The sequence below is a fragment of the Mirounga leonina genome, unplaced genomic scaffold (assembly GCF_011800145.1).
Source record: "Mirounga leonina isolate KUSES-001 unplaced genomic scaffold, KU_Mleo_1.0 Mir_168, whole genome shotgun sequence".
Taxonomy (NCBI): Eukaryota; Metazoa; Chordata; class Mammalia; order Carnivora; family Phocidae; genus Mirounga; species Mirounga leonina.
This window is the reverse complement of record NW_023270426.1, coordinates 75,645,895-75,654,327: the sequence shown is the minus strand read 5'-3', so window position 1 is coordinate 75,654,327 and position 8,433 is coordinate 75,645,895. Positions and strand designations below refer to the sequence as shown.

The following is an 8,433-nucleotide window of genomic DNA, read 5'->3' as shown; positions in this document are numbered from 1 at the left end:
TAGCAGATTTTGCAGTTGCCAGGGACAGCACAATAAGTGGGGCGCTTAATTCTTGGGGGTGGGACGCGATAAATATATCCTGGGCACTGGGCGTGTACGTGGAAGGAGTTGAGGGGCTTGGGGAATAAGGTGGGAGGAGAGCAGGACTGTAATCAGAGAAGCAGACAGGTTCAGGATGGGGGGGGAAAGGACATGTGGGGGACGAAGAAACAATTTAGCATCACTGACATGATTAGTAAACTGTTACCCGTGTTTAAATTAAGCAAGATGTCCAGGGACTACAGCTGTTGTATTTATTTTGGTTGCATGTGATGGGAGCTGTTACTTCTTGGCTTGACAGCCGATTAGCCTCTAGATGCACACTGGAAGGTTCTGGTCAGCCCAGGGCTATAGAGAGGAGAAGCAGGCATCCCCTATCCCCCGCCCCAAGAGAATATGAAACGAGGATGCAAGGGTCTCACTGCAGGGAGGGAGGGGAAAAGGCACTAGATAGTGCACAGAGTCAGGGTGGGCAAACGTGCCCTTCTATTTTTTTCTTGTCCCACCCATATCTGAACTGCAACGGATTGAGCTTTATGACAGGAGACCTTAACCTTAGTCAGGTTTCCAGTCGAGTTAGGATTGATTTTAATGCCTCCATTTTGGTTGTTGCTTTGGGATTTCTGAAAAAGTCTAGCTGCGCCAGCCCTTCTCTTAGTTCTCCACACCCCCTTCCCCTGAGACCCCGCCTTTTCTCCCAGCCCAAACCACAAAAGGCCGTGCTGTTCCAGCCCCAGCGCGGTGCCCCGCCCCCTGCCCGAACGTCGCAGTGCTGCAGGGAAAGGAGGTGGGCCCAGACGGGCCGGGGTTGGGGGGAGTGTAGCTTCATCCTTCCGCTCTCCGGCCAATGGGTGAAGTCCTTCGGAGCCAGAAGGGGGTCCGGGGAGTAGACACAGTCCGAGTATATTTCCCTTTTTCTGCCACGTCCCAACCATTGACGTGAGCCCACTCCTCGGGTTCCGATTGGATAGGTGGATTTTTCCCGCAGAGGCCCTTTGAGTCTATTGGTCGGTGTTGCTCGGGGGCGGGGCTTGCGTGTCCTCCTCCTTCGCCTCTACCGCGGCGCTAGGGGCGGGACGCACCGCCGCCGCCGCCTCTGCTTCCGCCGCCGCCGCCGCCGCCGCCTGCCGCTGCGCGTTCCGCGGGGGAGGAGTCGGAGGCGGAGAAGAAGGCGGTGGTGGCGGGTGGAGGATCGAGCGCTGTTCTCGCTCCGGAGCCGCTGCACAGTTCGGTGAGGGGATTTTTTTTTTTTTTTTTTTTTTTTTTAAATCTAGCTTGTTCTGATGTCAGGAATGTGAGGGTCGGGGCGAGGAGATTGCTGCCTTCACCCCCTCCATTTCTTAATTTCTGTCCTCGAGAAGGAGCAGGGCCTGTCCCTGCCCACTGCGCCGGCCATGGTGGGTGGGGTTGATGGCTGTGAGAGGCCTTCTTCGCCTCTTGGGCCCGGTCCAACCCGGACCTGAGGCCGCGCTCGAGTCCGTGGCCGCCGCGCCCGCTCCCCCCAGCGAATGGCATCGATAGATCTGGGGGTCTCCACCGGCCGCTCGTCCCTGCTGCCTCTTCTGCTGTCCTTGGTGCCTTGGCCAAGGACCCCGCTGTCTTTCTCCCGACACTGGCGGCTGTATGAGTGTGACCCTCCCAAAACCTCACAGCCGCCTTCTCTGCCCATTTCCAGTCATCCCGCATAGAGCTGATCCATCTTACGCCACAGGCCTGCAGCCCCCCTCCCTCTCGAAACCTTCCGTTGCGGTCGCTCTCCCGGCTGTATTTGCATTTTTCCCGATTGTCACCGAGCCTCGGGCACGCAGACACCCTGTACAAACCATAGCAATCGCTCCTCTCCCGGTATTAGCGCCCTTCCATCAATGCTGCTGCCGGTTAGCGATGTCAGGTCAGAGCACTCCTCTGATAGAGCCACCTTCAGTTTGGGCCTCCCTGAGATTACTGCTTGTTAATCATTTTGCGCACATTCAAAATGGTGAGTTTTAAAGTCGCCCCGACCAAGTTGAAGAAAAACGGAGGAGGTAAAATACTCTTTTTGCAAGGAGCAAGAATCTGTTTAGGAGACTCCTCTCTCCAGGCGTAAAAATTTTTTGCGTATGCATGGACGCTGCTTTGAGTCTGCTGGTTCTGTGAAGTTCACGTTTTTTTTTTTTTAAAAAAAAGGCTTACTGTATTGTTATTTTTATCATGACCTATTTGGTCAGTTAAATTTCCTTAAAATGGCAGCCACCTCTGCTGAAGACTACACATCATTTGAAGAGTATGTAAATAAATATGAAGATAATAAACGTTTTAACTATTTTTTTAGTTTTTTGTCTCCTAGAATTCATGTCATTTTTATATGAAATAAGTTTAAGTTTTGAAAATTAACCACAGACATTGCAAGCTTGATGTAAAACTTAACAACATAGAAAAAGGACTATTAGGTAAAATGTGAACATTTCTCATCCTCCAGTCCTACTCCAGTGTCTAAAGTTAACCATTTACTGTGCATCTTTATAAATGTGTTTTTAAACACACATACATACATGCGAAGTTGGGTTTTGGGGGCGCGGAGAGGAATACCAAACACACTGGTATATCACTTGTTTTTTTCTCTTGTTTATATGTCTTGCACATCTTTGTTATATATAGATCTCTCTGATACTTTATAAAGGTTAAGTGGGATTTCATGAGTTTGAATGAGCTATAATTATTTAACCTAATGAAAGACATTTAGGTTTTTTTTGCTATCACAGATAATGCTTTATTTGAAGCCAACTTTTTAATTTGATTAGTTTTTAATTACAAACCTTAAATCTTAAAAAATTTTTAAAAAATTAAACATTTGGAGGAATGTTAAGGGAGAAAGTGAAGCTCCCACTTCCCCTTCTAATTCTACCTTTATTTTTAAAGTGAATTGTTAGGGAAACTTCCTCTTTTGATTATTTTTGGCGCATGGATTCCTACAAATGGAATTGCTGGGTTAAATGGTATGCATATTTTAAATTTTGATAACCATTTCTTCCTCTTTTCAGAATTATTCTTGACTGTTTCTTATGCATTTCTTCTCCAGATAAACTTTAGACTCAGCTTAAAAGTTAAATAAAAAATCCTTAGGTTTTGGGGCACCTGGGTGGCTCAGTTGGTTAAGGGGCTTCCTTCAGCTCAGGTCATGGTTCCAGGATCCTGGGATCCAGCCCCTCATTGGGCTCCCTGCTCTGTGGGGAGCCTGCTTCTCCCTCTCCCACTCCCCCTGCTTGTGTTCCCTCTCTCACTGTGTCTCTCTCTGTCAAATAAATAAATAAATAGAATCTTAAAAAAAAAAAATCCTTAGGTTTTTTTGAATGATGTTATATTGAAATTTTAGATTAATTGGGGCAAACTGACCTTTATGATGCTGAGTCTTTCCCCTCATTTCTGTATGCATATATGGTATGTCTTTCCCTTTTATTCACGTCTTGCTTTATATTCTTAGGCAAAGTTTTATAGTTGTTTTTTTTTCCTCCCCCATATGTATGGCATTCCTTCCTAGTATTTCTAGCTATCTTATGATTGGATTTGCTCTGGTGGATGGAAACTTTCAGTAACATTTTCTCTCTCTCTCTTTCTGGTTATAGGAAAACTTTTGTGTTTTTTCTGTTTATCATGTATCTAATCACTTGAGCTGGTGATTATCTGAAAGTATTCAAGCTTTCTGGCCTTCTTTTCATTTTTTATAACTTCTGCGTTTTTCTCATTGCTTTGGCTAGTATACTAACTATATAATTTGGAATAATAGCAGTGATAGCTAAAAATGTGTTGTTTCTGACTTTGAAGAATGCTTCTGATGTTTTAGCATCAGTTATGATGTTCACTGAAACTTTCTGATAAATGGAGAATATTAAGTTAAAATATTTTCTGTTCTTGGCTTTCTAAGATGAGTATTTGTTCTCTTTTATTTCTGATGACACTTTGAAAAAACCATAAGTGGGTATTGAATTTTATTGATGTTTTTGACTTTTTAGTGGTTATAAGGGCATCACCAATATTCCCTGGTTAAAATTTTCCCGAGAGCTCCATTTTAAAGAATCAACTTTATTGAGGATAATTTACATACAATAAAATGTGTGTATTTAAAATACACAAGTATGTTTTGACAAATATGTACATCCCTGTCACCACCACCACATTCAAGAGTAGAATGTTTTCATTATTACAGTCAAGATATAGAATATATCTGTCATTCCCAAAAGTTCCCTTTTGCCCTGTACAGTGACATTTATACCCTTCAGCCCCATGAAACCATTGTCCTCTCCTTCTCACTATAAATTGGTTTCATTTGTTCTAGATATAAATGTGATTACATAATAAGTACTCTTTTACACTTAGCTTTTTTCTCTCAGCATGATGTCTCTGACAATCGTACATGCTTTTGTGTGTTTAACTGATCGTAACTTTTTGTTGTTGAGTAGTAGTCCATGGTATTGATTTACCACTATTTGCTGACCATTTCACCTATTTATAGATATATGGATTGTTTCCAGTTTGGGGCTGTTATTGATAAAGCTGCTATGAACATTCATTCATGAAGTTTTGTAAATACCTAGAAATGGATTTGTTGCATTGTATGGTAAATGAATGTTTAAATATAAAAACCTGCCACGCTGTTTCCTGTTTTACAGTTCCAGTTGCTCTATACCCTCATCAACACTTGGTTATTTCAGCCTTTTTAATTTTTAATTTTTAGCCTTTCTAGTGAGTATGTAGTATTATCATACTTTAATTTTAATTTGCATTTATCTGATGATTAAGGACACTGAAAATTTTCTGTTGGTCATTTGTGCGTATTCCTTTGTGAAGTATCTGTTCAAATCTTTTTTTTTTTTTTAAAGATTTTATTTATTTATCTGAAAGAGAGAATGGGAGACAGAGCATGAGAGGGGAAGAGTCAGAGGGAGAAGCAGACCCCCGGCTGAGCAGGGAGCCCGATGTGGGACTTGATCCCGGGACTCCAGAATCATGACCTGAACCGAAGGCAGTTGCTTAACCAACTGAGCCACCCAGGCGCCCCGTATCTCTTCAAATCTTTTGCTCACTTTTAAACATTAGGTTGTTTGTCTCATTGAGCTGTAAGAATACTTTATTTTTGTGTAAGTCCTTTGACCCACACAGACACATACGTACACAGTGCAGTCTGAGGCTTACCTTTTTATTTTTCCAAACTTTTCAAAATAGAGGAGCTTTTCATTTTGATTAAATTCAGGGGCACCTGGGTGGCACAGTCCCTTAAGCGTCTAGCTCTTGGTTTCAGCTCAGGTTGAGATCTCATGGTCAGGCGATCCAGCCCCTCATTGGGCTCTGCGCTCAGCCAGGAGTCTTGCTGGAGATTCTCTCTCTCCCTATTCCTCTCCCGCTCCAATTTGTACTCCTCTTTCTTTCTCTCTCTCAAATAAATAAATAAATCTTTAAAAAAATAAATCCAGGGGCGCCTGGGTGGCTCAGTCGCTGGGTGTCTGCCTTCGGCCCAGGTCATGATGTCAGGGTCCTGGGATCAAGTCCCACATCAGGCTCCCTTCCCAGCGGGGAGCCTGCTTCTTTCTCGCCCACTCCCCCTGCTTGTGTTCCCTCTCTCGCTGTCTCTCTGTCAAACAAATACATTTTAAAAAATAAAATAATATAAAAAATTAAATAAATTCAGTTCATCAGTTTTCCTTTTATGATTTGTGTTTGTGTTCTAAGTTTGCTCAATGCAAAGTTGTGGAGATCCTCTCTTATCTATTCTTTCACAGGTTTTATAGTTTTGGCTTTTATGACAAGGTGTATCATGCATTTTGAGTTAATTTTTGTATGTGGTGTGAGAAGAACTAAGGCTCATTTTCTCAATTCTAGCACCATTTGTTAGGAACATTTTCCTTTCCTTATTGAATTAACTTAGGGTAAAAAATCAGTTGACCATATACATCTGAGTCTATTTCTGGACTAATCCCTTGATCTTTGTACATATCATTTTGCCAATACCACATTGTCATGATTAGTTTGTTGCTTTATAGTAAGTCTTGAAATCAGGTAGTGCAGGTACTCTAGCTTTACTCTTTTTTTTTTTTCTTTAGAGTATTTACTTTTTTGTTGTTGTTTTGAAGTTTTTATTTGAATTCCAGTTAGTTAACATACAGTATAATAATTAGTTCCAGGTATACAATGTAGTGATTCAACAGTTACATACATGACCTGGTGCTCATCACAAGTGTACTCCTTAATCCCCATCACCTGTTTAACCCATCCCCTCCCCCCCTCTCCTTTCTGATAACCATCAGTTTGTTGTCTATATTTAATCTGTTTCTTGGTTTGCTTCTCTCCTTTTTTTGGTCCCTTTACTTGTTTGTTTTGTTTCTTAAATTCTACATATGAGTGAAATTATGTGGTATTTGTCTTTCTCTGACTATTTTTCAAAGTCACTCTGGCTATTCTAGTTTCTTTGCTTTATATAAGATTTTTTAGAAGTGACTTATTGGTTTCAGTCTTTCAGTATTGTATAATAGGGCCTTTTATCAAGTTATTATTATATATTAAGTATCATTTTGTATATATTATATATTACCATATTAAGTATACGAGGTCTTTTATCAAGTTAAAGATGTTCCCATTCTGTTCCTTGATGGGAATTTTTATCAAATGGACATTAAGTTTTACTGTATTTATTGAGATGATCGTATGGTTTATCTTCTTTGGTCTGTTAATAAGATGAATTACATTGCTTTATTTTCAGATGTTGCAGCAACTTTGCATTCTCTAGATAAACCTCATTTGGTCACGATGTATTATCATTTTTATAAATTTGTAGATTGGATTTAACTCATAGTTTGTTGAGTACTTTTTTTTATTTATGTTCACGAAGGATGCTTTTTCATGTAATTTTTTGTATTAGGATCATGCTGGTCTCATAGAGTTTGAAAATGTTTCTTCCTCTTATATTTTCTGAAAAATTTCAGATGAGTGGTATTTGTTTCATAAATTTTTGTTAGAGTTTGCAAGCTAACACATCTTGGCCCAGAGTTTTCTTTTTGAAGGGTTTTAAAGGATAAATTCAGTTACTTTTAGGTATAAGATGATCAGGGTTATCTACTTCTTGAAAGCTTTTGGTTTTTTGACTGCATGAATCACTTAATATGTGAGTGTTAGTGGTTTGTGTTTTTGAAGGAGTTTGTTTCATCTATTCATCATCATAGAGTTGTTTATTATCCTTTTAGTGTCTGTAGCTACTGTAGTGATGTCTTTTCATTTATTCTGCATGTTGGCAATGTGTCCTCTCTTGTCTTTATTAGTTTGTGTCCAGGTTTATCAATTTTATTAATTTTTCCAAAGATCCAGTTTTTTTGTTTTATTGCATTAAAAAAAAACGCCTTTTCAGTTTCATTGATTTTTGGTCTTTACTATTTCTTTTTGTATGCTTTGGGTTTAAATCCATTCTGTTAGGAATTCTTAAGGTATAAGCTTGGGCCATTGCTTTGAGACCCATCTTTTCCTTCTAAACACTACTTTAGATGTCTCCCCAAATTTTGTTATGTTGATATTTTCTAAATTCTTTTTTTTTTTTTTAAGATTTTGTTTATTTATTTGACAGAAAGACACAGTGAGAGGGAACACAAGCAGGGGGAGTGGGAGAGGGAGAAGCAGGCTTCCTGCTGAGCAGAGAGCCCAATGTGTGACTCGATCCCAGGACCCTGGGATCATGACCTGAGCTGAAGGCAGATGCTTAACAACTAGCCGAGTCATCCAGGTGCCCCGATATTTTCTAAATTCTTATGTGACTTTCACTTTGACCCATGACTGGAGGTATATTGTTTAATTTCCAAATATTTGGTGATTTTGCCTATGTCTTTTTGTAACTGATTTCTCTGTTTAATTTTTTTTTTGTAGGCAGATAACATACTTTGTATAATTTTCTTTAAGTTCTTTGAAGTTTGTTTTATGGCCCAGAATATGGTCATTCTTGGTAAATGTTCCATATGTACTTCAAAATAATGTGTATTTTGCTGCTTTTGGGTGGAGCATTCTGATGTGTATTTCATAGTAAATTTTATATTTTACATTAAGTATTCTGTAGTTGTCAGGTCAAGTTGCCTGATGGAGCTTATTAGGTTGTCTGTTTCCTTACTAAGGGTTTCTCTACTTGTTTTGTTGATCATTGCAAGAAGAGTTGAACTCTCCAAGTATAATTGTGGATTTGTCTATTTTTTCTTTCCTAACAATTTTTGCTTCATGAATTTTGAACCTCTGTTGTTAGGTGCATATATATTTAGGACTGTTTGGTCTTCTTAGTAAATTGACTCCTTTATCATTATATAATATGCCTTCTTATTTCTGACAGTATTCCTTCTTCTGCAGTCTGCTTTATCTGATGTTCATATCTCCACTCTCTCTTTCTTTTTG

General features: G+C 39.9%; 1 protein-coding gene across 1 annotated transcript in view; it reads left to right on the top strand.

Annotated features, from left to right (window-relative positions):
* The first annotated feature begins 1,165 nt into the window (after positions 1 to 1,165).
* The window catches only part of PJA2 (praja ring finger ubiquitin ligase 2), a 71,281-nt gene continuing 64,013 nt past the window's right edge, over positions 1,166 to 8,433 (top strand). Inside the window, exon 1 of the mRNA XM_035015026.1 lies at positions 1,166 to 1,270. The gene's annotated coding sequence lies outside the window, so the exon portion shown is untranslated. The remainder of the gene's footprint in view (positions 1,271 to 8,433) is intronic.